The 12,583-nt window shown below is 42.5% G+C and overlaps 1 protein-coding gene across 9 annotated transcripts in view; it reads right to left on the bottom strand.

Moving 5' to 3' along the window:
- Window positions 1-12,583, bottom strand: part of NAALADL2 (N-acetylated alpha-linked acidic dipeptidase like 2) — a 502,547-nt gene that overhangs the window by 9,552 nt on the left and 480,412 nt on the right. The gene's annotated exons all lie outside the window — the stretch shown is intronic.

Raw genomic sequence — 12,583 nt, 5'->3', positions numbered from 1 at the left:
TCATGAAGTATTTCACGTCTCGGCTGGATTCCATTTATTCCCGGCTAAAAAAAGTTTGGTTATTACTGCGGACCCTAGGCATGGAATTTTTTTATTTCCTACCTGCTGCTGTTATTTATTTCACACTTCAGAGGCGAAATTCAGCTAGAATGCATTGAAGTCAATGGTTAAACTCTCATTGCCTTCAGCAGAGCCTTCATTTCATCAATAAACCTTTGTGGCATCAGAACAAAAGCAACCCATCTTTAATGTCACATACTTGAGGAAGGAAATAAATGGAAAGCACAGCTAAACCCTTATGAAACAAAATCTGTGTTTCCCTATAATATCTGCAAGACTTTTTAATGGCTCGTATAAAATCACATGCAAAGGTAACGTCTGATCTGATCTGAGGAAATGTTACGTGCACGAGGGGTCGAAGGCTCAGGATTCAAAGCTAGTCAGTGACTTCAATGAGACTCTCTGAAGCAGGCTGTAAATGTTATCTGAAAACAGGTGTAATCATTATCCTAATTAGAAGAGCATGTAAATATCATAAATCTCCACCCAGGAGCTCCTTTGATTGTAAACAGAAGCGAGTGATATTTGAAACAGGAAAGCTACACGTGATTTGGTGCAGGACCTAATCCTTAAATACACGGCAGGTGTTCAGGGCACGGGAGAAGTTGTTTGACAGAATGAACTCAGCAAGAAAGCGGCACAACTCAGGTGCTCTGTAACTGCGTGGCAGAACAGGCCCGACGGCAGCTCCAAATCAGGAATAAAACTGCTGAGTACCTGCAAGGCAGATGACTCCAAAAGTGTGTCTTATTATTGTCAGTCTACAGGGGGAAATGGTAACCCAGTAGCCCAATAAATGACGCCGCAAAACATCTACAATCTTCTGCCACGTTTTCCACTTTGAAAAAAACAGTTTGAATGAGGGGCAATGTTCTTCAAAGATACAAAAGAACTCCTACCCTCATAACACAATCTTTCAGCCTTTATGTTTTCACCTTCCTATATAGGTTACACATCCAAACCCAGCAACGTGCAATAGGAGGGTGAGCTTCTTATCCCCTGCCCGCAATACATCTAGCCATTTCAAGTGTTCTGCAATGCAATACATAGTGGCTTTAAAGAGAGGAGAGGAATCAGTCGAATCCAGCACTGCAGTAGGAGAGCTTACATAGTTTAAATATAGGCCACCACTGACCTAGCCTATTTAGGCTAAAACAGGTTAGGAACACCTGCAGGAACAGCTCAGCGGGGACCAAAACCTCCATCAAGAGGACAGTAACAAGCAGATACGGCAGTAACTTCTTCAGCTCACACTGTGGCAGCCAGAGGAGGTCAACTGCCCGCTTCCTCAGTTCTGAGCTGACGCCACCGTTCCTTGAGGCTACGATGCAGGTTACACTCTAAGGTGACTGAAGTTGTACGATGGACCGTCCCTAAAGCGTCTCTGTGACGTAGTAAACGAAAACTGTCTATGTCAAGAACCAGACACGTTCTTGGTCGGTTGGTTTCTACGGATAGGCTGTGCTATGGGAAATACTGTAGTTTTCAAAGCAGGGATTGATTTTGCTTCCTCTGAAATCAATTCGGGGACTCCTGCTGAGATCAGTGCAAGCAGAACCCGGCTTCTGAAGAACCCTCCTCTGTAGTTCCCGTAGCTCACAGGGAGGGAGAAGCCTGTCCACAACCCCTCGAAGCCCTTGAACAGCAGGGGCAACGCTAGAGATAATCACGCTACTTTCTGCTCTCAGGAGGCATGTGGCAGTCCTGTCGGTGGCTGGGAGAGTTCGACTGGGCTAGAATTCTGCTCCAAAAGCCTACAACACTGGCGTCGTGATCTATATTAGGATCCCTCTATTCTTTTATTGGGGGTAATGTCAGTGAATTAAAATGCCATAAGACAATAACCATCAGCAGAGCAAGGCTAGTCTGCGAGAAATCAGACTCTGAAGAGAGGATGACCTGAAGACTGGAACATTTGGGGACGGCTGAGAAAACATTTGCCGTGAACAGGAACAGATCTTCCCTCCTATCCCATCTTCACACGTGCTCTAAACGTGGCACACAGACTAAAAAGGTGGTTTACCTTGACATACAAGGACATTAGTACAGTTTACCTCTACTGCTGTGATTTTGGAATCACAGGTGATTCTACAGTAAATCCACAGGCAGGTGATCCACCGTAAAAGAGAAGTATTCCTAGCGCATCCCACCCGATCGCAGTACAAATCAGCGTCTAATGAGAAAAGCTTAGTCGTTTGACGAATGAGAGAGACAAGCAGTCTGCTCTCATAATTTAGAAGAATATCTTAACTTTTGCCACAGTAATGTGACTTCAGCATAGCTGATTGCACAGTATGACAGAACCTATTTTTTATTTTTATGTATGCAAATAATACTAAGTAACATTATACGGCACCTGGTTTTGCCAGATTTTCTCCTAGAAATTCTCACCGGGGTCTTATATTTTCCAATTACTTATCTTTGCTTGGCAAGCCATGCCACCCCTTTGTTGCATAAAATGATTTCTCTCTTACGCATGTTCATGAGAGTCAGTTCATACAATTTTACTTCTTATCTCTGTCCAACCTTCATCAAATGAAAACACATGGTTAGTCCAGTTTATTACTTCCGAGCCTTTACAAGTCAGAAAAGCGTTTTCATTACAGATTACGCATGGACTGAAAAATAAAACCCAGCCATTTCATTGGCACAAGATATCACTGTGTGACCACAACACGCCTAATGGAATCAAGGGACTTTAATTTATACTGCAAAATTCAATTACTTAAACATTCCTTAATACAAATTGGTTTTGCAGCCTACACCTCTAAAACAACAATTCCAGCCTCTGACCTAATTGCTTAAGTATCTGCCTTCATCTTTAACTATTTTGATCTTATAATTCACACCGTCAGCCTGACCCACACAAAGAACTCCTAAACAGAGAAGTGCAATACATTATTGATGACGCTAATGAAATTACAACACACATCACTCACCTTAATGGGCTTGTTTCAATGAGGCATCAGAGTGACCTGAAAAGTGTAACGCTGAAGTAGAAAACCTAATTAATAACTTCAGGTGGTAGCAGAGAAAGAGGTAAAATGGCTCCGAATAAATGGATCGGCCTTAGTAAACTAAAGCAAAGAAACTATAAAAGCCAGTTCTTTAAGAACCTCTTCTGTAACACCAACGAGCCCTTTGTAGGCGCAGGTGAGACCACAGCACTATTGATCAAAATAATGCCGTTAGTGTTAAATGCTGGTTTATGGTATCACAAAGAAGGATGTGATGTCACCCCCGCCAGACCAAAACGAATTTGACAAATTCTTGAATGACAGGTCATACTAAAAATATATTGGCTTTAACACAACTTCCAACTGTTTTGGAGATTATATTAGAACAACTGGACGGTACAAGATAAAACTAGATTTGTACATTGTTCTTGTCCTGACAAAGGATTTTTTCGCTTACAAGAAAAGTTTTCTGTGTGGGTAACGCACAACACAAGCTGAATTATTCAGGTAGTTACAAAGAGCCTCCTATCTGAGAGCTTACGTTTGAGATTTTGAAAAGCAATTATTAAATCATTAGGACATGACGGCAAGTACGCAGCCCCACATACAATGAGTGCAGGTTTTCGCTGTGGAATCACATTAGAATTGTTTACAGATAAACGCTACAGGCAGCCTCTGTCTATTCCGGTTATAACACAATGTGCTGTGACTAGAGCTGCTTCGGCACCCTCACAAATTCAATTTTATAAATCCCTGGATTTTTCTTTTCTTGTACTCTCCAAGGAAAAAAGTGCACCAGAACTGGGGTGGTTCACGTTTCTCTTTCTCTTGATAATGCTCAGTTTTGAATGCACTTTTCTTGCCTCTAAGAGTTTGTTTTCGTTCATGTTTGTAAAACAAACTGTAACCAACTTGGCAAATAAACAAATGCATTCTAATAAGAGTATTTCCATGTTGGGACTTCCAGTTCCACAGGGTGTTTATTTATTGCAGGACATCAAAATATTACAAATGCTTCTTCTCTGGGAACTGCGGGAGCTGATTTATATGAGTTTATTTACACTGGCTTGTACCTCAGAACATTTTACAGTGAAGGTACAGAAAGCCTCCCTTCCTCCTCTGGGTCCCTTATCTTTTTGATCTCCAGCAGTGCTTCTCCTTTCCTGTCTTTTTGGTTTTTTTTAACTTTTTTGACCCTCACATACAGTTATTTTATCTTACCTATTTTATTTCACAGCGCTATTGTGGCAGAAGGCTTATAATAATAAAATTAGAGCTGCTAGACATGTGAGACTAACTTTTACCAGGACGAAATTCATGCAGTGGTGAGCTGCTGTTACAAGTCGTCATAGCTGATCCAGAGGAAACGGATTCCTACAACGCTTGTTTCTTGCTGGATCAAACAGTGGAAGCCGCTGGCTCTGTGTGATCGAACAACACACGCGTGACCATGGAAGACGGGGATACGGCAGCCAACCTTTTAGGGCAACTCAGCTGTAAACGTCACTCTGTTGCTTCACTGTCCTAAGTCCCCGCAAACTCAGCACGTCATATTTAAGGATCCTTTATTGGTAATCGGTTGTTCCCAATTGCTGTTTGCTACGCGTCCTACCCTTTTTTAAGAGCCATCAACCGCCTTCACTTAGTGCCCTTATTTATAGGACTGCAAATTGTTCTACCGGCCTATATTACAGAAAGTGACATATTCAAATCATGTACACTCAAAGGTGGAAGCCTGCCAGAAAGATAGGCATTTGCATGGTATCAGTGGTTGATAAGCTACCGGTAATATAGACAAGAAACCTCAATAAAGCCTAACCAACGGAAAGGCATTTCAAAGGCATCGTTATATGACAGTGGTAAACCAGAAAAATTCCACCCCTGCCAGACAGAAATTTATCTTGCATAAGAGGCAGGAGTTAGGACACCTCTAATTGAGTCAATTACAGCAAACGGAGGTTATGGGAAGTCTGCATTTAACAAAATCCTGTTGGGACATGGGACTACAAGGAGGTAATTATTCCACGACTGAATTCATTTCTGAGAGGCTAATTTAGAATAGGGCTTGTTAAAAAAATAAATCCTGATTTTGGCAGCTCTGTGAAGTGTCTTGAGGCTTGGTTTGGCTTGATTGCCTGCCAAATAAACAAAGGAAAAAGAGAAGCCAAACTGGAACGATAGCTGGTTACAAGATATATTATCTTTTATTTCCCTACAGTTATCTTTGATTACAGTACTTTTTTAAAAGGTAATGAATGCATTGTCATAAACCACACTAATCTCTCACTGAATTATTGCTAAAGCCTAACCCAACTCCAGCATAAGTTTCAGCCTGACGCCCCCTGCCAGCCTTAGACCTTTGTCAAGGCCCTGAGTGCACTGGTGGCTCTTACTGGCCCTGACCAGGGGTCACTAGCCACCCGCTTGCTCACAGGCCCGTGAGCCCCATTTCACCTGAGCCCTGGGTCTTCAGTCCCAGGCGGAGCTCCACCGCAGGCGTGTCTGCCTCCGGCTCTGTTGCTGCCGTGCAGCCAGTTGATCCACACCCGATCTGTAGACTACTCCTGGCTTGACCTGCGTCACCACGGGCTTGCTTGGCGGCCAGGACTCTCGGCAGAAGCTGACTGCCCCTCCAGGGCTCCCCTGCATCCATCCTTGGGCACTGTTGGCCTGGTTGGAGAGCCCGCCGCCCCGCTGGCCATGCATCCATGCTTGGCTCCCCATCCTCCAGGGAGCAGCCAGCTCTCACCACCCCCAACAATCTTCACCTAAACAGGTGACCCTGGCAGACCTGACCCCACAAACACCCACCCTAACCTCACCTACAGAGCGCCCCACCTTTAAACCTATCCCGGTGATCGTTACGGGTTCACCTACGAGATTCCGATTTGCATGTACGAGCACTCAGAATCCTAAAGAGAAAGCGACAGGCTTACTGAAGAAATCAAGCTGAGTAAAGGCTGTTTGGGGAATTTTTTAATGACCAAAACTCAACTTTCAAAGAAAACATTCACTTTCACTTTCTGTTCTGAAACAGAAGAAAATTATTCGTTTGAAAGTTGATTAATTACAGTCAACAGAAAGGACTGGCACGAAATAAAGCTAACTGAGTGTTAATCTTCATTTTCTGATAATAGGACAGTGCTCGGTGGCGGCCTGGAAAAGATTTCAAATGAGATACTGTATCTATGACGACCTGTAGCTAAACTTTTTCACTTTCATCAAATAAACGATAATTACTTCATTTCCTCCTGTAATTTTTTATATTTTTGTGGCTTATGGTAGCAAAACAGCTTCTAGTGTAATATAAACACAAAAAAATAGAAGCTGGAAGCTTGATGCAAGTCACTAATCGTAGGAGGACTGATGTTCTAGAACAGCCTCGAATAAGCATAACGGAGCTAAGAAGTCAGACTAGTTTAAGCACTGAGTCTGAGTAAAATCAGGCTTCAATCAAATACCTATTTGCAAGGGCCGAACATCAGCGTTACCTCGCACTCACAGTTTTTCGCCTGTTGAAGTTTTGCTGAGTTTAGGAAACTTATTTCTTTCTTACCTTAGAGTAGGTAAGATCAGTAAGTAAGAAGAATCAATTCTACAGCTTCAACAGCAGAGAATGACTTGACAGAAGGGAAATGGAAAGAAACAGAAAAATTAGGATGCATTTGCTCTTCAGAGGTTGCAAGCGATTATTTATCACTGCTAATGAGCAGTCCTCTAATTAATTAGGCAAGATTTTCTCTAGGGTTTTATAGAAATTCAGTAAGTGGCTTTATCTAGAAGTTCCCGAAGAAGGCACAAAACGCACTCTCAGACTCTTTGCCGTAGAGCTCTCAAACCCTATATGCAGCCGATGAGAAAATGATATCTGCTCCACAGAAATGTAAAAATTCATTGAAAATCCATCAATAATTTTTCTGTAATTTCTTAAAACAATGACTTGCATCTCTACTTAAGAGTGATGATGCATTAAACAAAATGACTATAACTATTTTAAAACGTTATTTGCTGGCAGCAACTGGTAGGAAATATACTCTGTTAAATTTCAAATAATGTAGCTGTCAGTAACAAACGTAGGCACGTTGCTCTTTGATTGGGTTGTGCTGCACTTGCTTTTCAAATGAGAGGAACATATGCTTATGCTGAACAATTTGGAGGAAACTATTTTTCTTTTAAGGATGTCTCAGTCTGAAACATTCAAATCCAAAGCAGATGTGCTACTATTTTGAAGGACTTGAGGGAAGTGAATTAATAAAATTATTTCCAAATGGCTCACAGCTGATGTTCTGAGTGCTTCGTAGGGATTTTAATTCCGAAATCACGTCACACGTCCAATCCCTAAGGAGGAATACCGTTTCCAGACAAAGCAGCAAGCAGTGTCCAGTGTTTGACGCAGCAAATTGGCTTGACCTTGATCTCCAGTTCTGATCCTGACTAGCTTTATCACCTTAAGGAACTCCACACCACGAGACGCGAGACCGTCATCCCCGCAGCCAAAATCAGAAAGGTCATTATTGTAAGCGTTAATTGTGGATAAAAAATTATGTCATAACACGTTCTTCAAAGAAATGACTGAAGTTGTGTTTTTATGACCTTCAATGGCATGCATACGCAGCAAATTGACACTTTTTTATCCCAGTTAAGGTAACTTTCCTGGTAATGAACTCTCCACCAGATTTCTAAGCCCTACTGTCTGGGTAGCACGTTAGCGGGGGGAGTATTACACATTAACTGTGTTCTTCGAATGAATTCCACTTATTTTGTGCTATATTCGAGATAGGTTCCTGGCTAATATTTCAAACATACTTGAGCGGTTCTTATCTGTCATGACCAAAAACGCAGAACCATATATTTCTTGGACCTGAAAAATGTTATCGACCCTACTGTTTATAAGAAAAATGAAATAATGTATAAAATATTAAGTTGCTGTCACATTTAATAAATTCACAATCTAATACTTTATATAACTTTCTGAGACCATGCGCTATTTTTCTCTGTAACCGAATATTCTTGGCCTATTTAGCACCATAAGCACAGACCTGAGTGAGACCTGCCAGCAAGGGAGACTGAATGGAAACCGTACCCTGACGGGAAGCCTTGCTAGGCGTTGGCACGGCAGCTCTGCACGGAGCTCACTGAACAGCCCTCAGCCAAGGGATTTCTACAGTTGGCAGAACAACTGCTGCGAAACGGGCTAAAACATCTAATAAGGCCACGTATTCAAATAAATCTCATTATACAAAATACCCCAGGTTCTTTGCAAGGTCAAGACCATGCATGTTCGTGGGAAGCACGAGGAACCGTGCGTCCTGGATGAAGTCTTAAGGGCCACCATTGCTGTGGTAAATTACAATACACGTAATTTTTACTGTATCAAAACCATAACGGGTCCGATGCGTACTACAGGCAGAACTCTGTAGGTGTACAAATCAATCTAATTAAGAGGATGAAAGAAAATTCACGAGGAGTGCATACAGGAAAAATAAATTAAGGTATGTACAGCCAGGTTTACCATTCATTTCAGGGAAGTGAGAAAGCTGGTTTCCAGCCATGACATAATCCCTAATTATAGTGGTTTTCTGCTTTTGCAGGTGTAATGAAGATTTTACATGTTCCCTGTTTAAATAAGCTTTAAAGTCACCCATAATTACATCTCTGCAGATGGCTAATTCAGCAGTATTTATGCAGCAAATGCTCTTTAAATAGTAAAAATTTACAAGACGACAAATACAGTCATTACTTCACGGTCATTACATGTACCGGTGGTTCCAAAGGAAAAACCAGTTGAATTGCCACTCGGATGGATCAGGTCCTTTGAGTATGAGTTACACTCACCTTATTGCACCTCCTTGGTATTAGGAAAGGGCATAATTCAGGCGTGAGAAAAAGAATAACCATCGCAGGAATCTGTAAGGGCATTATCAAACTAGTAATTGCTCCTGAGGTCTGCTAGGATAACCGTGCCGCTCCACACACGGATGAAAGTTAAAGAGTCAGTATCCCAGCGGATGACATTCTGTCTGGCCCAGAGAACGAGCAGCCACAGCGCTGCTCAGTCGCCCCAGCGGGGCTGGGAGGATGAGGCCAGAACCCGTCCCAAAGCTGCCCAGCGCACACAGAGAGTGCTCGTGCCGCTGGAAGGTTGTCCCTGCAGGTCCACCGTGAATGACACAGCTCCTACACCTTCCTAACTACACCTGGCCTGGGGAGCTGCACTGGTGGCAAAGGGTATCCTGGGGAAAGCTTGTCGCGCTCTTCAGAGTTGCAGCTTGATCTCACTACTACATTATGTCGACCCACTGAATGAGCAGGTTCATGACTGCATCATCTTCTTCCCGGTCCCTCAAACCCCATTTTGAGCACGCAGGAAGTGATCTTAACTGTGTCTGGCTTCCGGTAGCCACTCAAGAGAGAAGACAGTTGCTCCCACCCATGCTACACCCCAGGCAGCGGCTGGGCACGATGTCTGTACAGTGAATGAAATACTTTCAGCAAGGTTGCCACTCCACATTCTGCAGGTGACTTGGACGTATGAATTTGACTTGAATTATGATTTTAAACTGAAATTAGTGCGCCAAACATGCTGTTGCATTTGTTTAAACTCACAGGTAGCTGTATAAGTGCTATTAGAATCTAGTGTGCAGGATTTGATTGGAAATATTTCTTAGTTCGTACCAACCTAATTAACGCACACCATTGCTTGTCATGGCATTAACTAAGTGGTTTGTCTCTGGCTTTAGGATTAGGAAAAATAACCTGGCAGTTAAGAATTGCAATTATATTCCTATAAATTATTTTCTAACCAGCGGTGACTTGCAGAGATGATCAGTCTATTCAGTTTTGTGATAAAACCAGTTTCGACTAGGCTGTAAAAACTCTGGATACCGACTCAAGATTGTCACCACTTTTATAAATCCTGGTCACCAGACACATGACATCTATTTAGAGAAGCACAGAAACCACAACTGAATCCTTTCATTCAATGTCTGCTACCAAAGACTGGGAGGAAAATCATCTTCCAAGCGTTGACTAAAGACTTACCAGGCACCACACAGCTTCCCAGATCTTCTGACAGTGCAGAGCCGCCGCTGTTCACCTACCTCATGGGACTTCTTTTTGCCTCTCCATGTTCTTGGGAAGAACACAAAACCATCCTTGGAATATTTCTTGTGATTTTTTGCCATTAGTAGTTCATAAAGTGAGCCACAACAAAGCAAGTCTTACTGAAACCACATGTCACCTCTGTCCTCAATATTCAAGTTCATTATCTCTGACTTACACCTGCATAAACCACAGTCAGACTGCACAAACACTGTGGAGCTTGAAGGGAGAAGGGAGAAGAAATGGGAAGACATTTTAGGTGTAAAAAAATGCATTCGGACAAATGTGTATCAGAGAGAGGGAGCTGAACAAGAACTGCAGAGGCAAGAAACACCAGTGAAGGACTAGAAAGTGAAACAAGTAATACCACTAATCGTAACTCCATTTATAAGGTGTGGAACAACAGAAGAAAAAGAGGTGTGGATTTTGAAAGATACAAGATATTAGGGTGAAAAGTCAGATGGAAAAATCACTGCTGTGCAGCAAGACGAGAACTCATTTATTCTGACTGAATGGCAAAATCTGAGGCTCGCTATTCTGAAACCAGTACACAACTCTCTCCCTCTCCCCCGACGTCATTCTAATATTGCGTTTAGAAATTCCACACGGCAGGCAATAGGAGACAGAACATGATCTACCACTGCCAGCGCAACGCCAACTGTTGCAGTGTTTCCCACACTAAGGACCCACCAGCACCACATCAGATCACTCTCTGCTCCACATAATACAACGCAGAAAACCCCAATATTCCACGAGTTTGGTTCAGGTCAGTCAAAAGTGTCTCAAGCACTACAGCAAAGTATACAGGCGTATTTTCAACTCGAAGCCACAAGCGAAGAGTTCAAAATGAACAACCGCATCTGCAAAGAGCCCATGCAATGAGACAGAATTACTGCCTTCTGCAGAAACTCTGGGCGGGGCTTTTTTTTTCAGATGACATTGCACTACATGTTTACCCATGTCACTGTTTAAAATTAGCAGGATATTTGCATCTTTAATGCTTGTCCTCGGTAAGTCCAATGAGCAGCTTGTTTACACTTGGAGATTTAATAAGGACTTTAATTTTCCTACTAAACGTCTCTCCAATAACTAGAGTCTTAGGGCATGTGAATTTTGAGACCTACGAATCTGCTGCAGTTTATCAGCAAAACAGAAATAAATCAGCAGACTCTGCAGAGGTGTCAGGAGTGTGTATAACACGTCTCAATCTGAAAGGAAAAGATCTGTTCTGGTGAACAACGGACACTTGAGTGGCATGAGATTAGTGGCGATGCAAATTACCTTTTTGCGCGGTGCTAAAAGCCTCTTTGGATTGTTCTTTCATTTCATTATGGCAAAGTCAGGATGCACAATATATCATCGCTTATAGCGAGTATTTCAGTGCAGTAAAACGTACTGACTTCTTGTAATTCTGGAGCCCAATGAAGTGTTAATGTCACACCTGGGTATCCAGGATAGAAAGAAGCAAAAGGAAGAAGTTTAACTTGCACAAACGAGCAATATAAACTGCTGGAGGTCTTTCTTGAAAACACAGATTGTTTTCAAAATCGTTACTTTTCACCTACTTATTCCTCAATTCACTCAATTACGTCTACTAGACGTAGCACAATGGCCCTTGCAACAATCCCATAAACAGCGGTGACAGATGCATACAGCCTTAATGGGGAGGATAAACTTCGCAAGCTAAGATGAAACTCTTAAATGAAAGATTTTACACAAGTTGACTCTGATTCTTTTAAAAAATTGTTTACAGAACCATCAGTCAGGACATAACTGACCCTTAACCAATGGTCCATTAAGAATGAAACCCACCTAACTGGAGCAGAAACAACAGCCTGAGCCCTTGTGTGCCTTTTTTTGACTTTTAAAGACCAAAGACACAAATTCTGTTGTTAGCGACTCCCTTAGATTTGGAAATCTTGGTGGGAGCATCACAGGGTGTTCTAGGAAACCCTGCATCCTCGCTACTGGATCCATCTAGCATCAACAGCATCCATCAAGTGTGAAGACTATGTTGAGTTCTAGACACGGACCTGAAGAAATCCGACACTTTCAGAAAGAGAGGGCATCCTCTGCCTGACACTGCAGGAAGCCTTCTTGATTATCTCACTGCTTTGCAATATTACCCTTCACTGTTCCAATGCCATTGTTCCTACGCCTTTCACCGAGAAGACACAAGCCCTCTGTGTGAATACCCAGGGAGCGAACACGCGGACTTGACCGGCACGTTCGGCTGACAGGTCGTCAGAGGCTGTGGTGATCAGCAAGTATAAGAAATATAATAAAATATACAAGGGATGGTGGGAACGGTTTTACTCAGTCTAAGCAAACGTTAAGATTTGAGCTCAATATTTATAACGCCCAGGAAGATACACGCTGTCTTGTTACCCCTGATACTGCCGGTGTCAGTGTTTTGGTAGGTATTTTCATAGAGGGAAAAGGATGCAAAAGCACGACAGTAGACT

This window comes from Phalacrocorax carbo, chromosome 7 (assembly GCF_963921805.1).
Source record: "Phalacrocorax carbo chromosome 7, bPhaCar2.1, whole genome shotgun sequence".
Classification (NCBI taxonomy): Eukaryota; Metazoa; Chordata; class Aves; order Suliformes; family Phalacrocoracidae; genus Phalacrocorax; species Phalacrocorax carbo.
The sequence above is the reverse complement of the archived record's forward strand: the minus strand, read 5'-3'. Positions and strand labels throughout refer to the sequence as shown.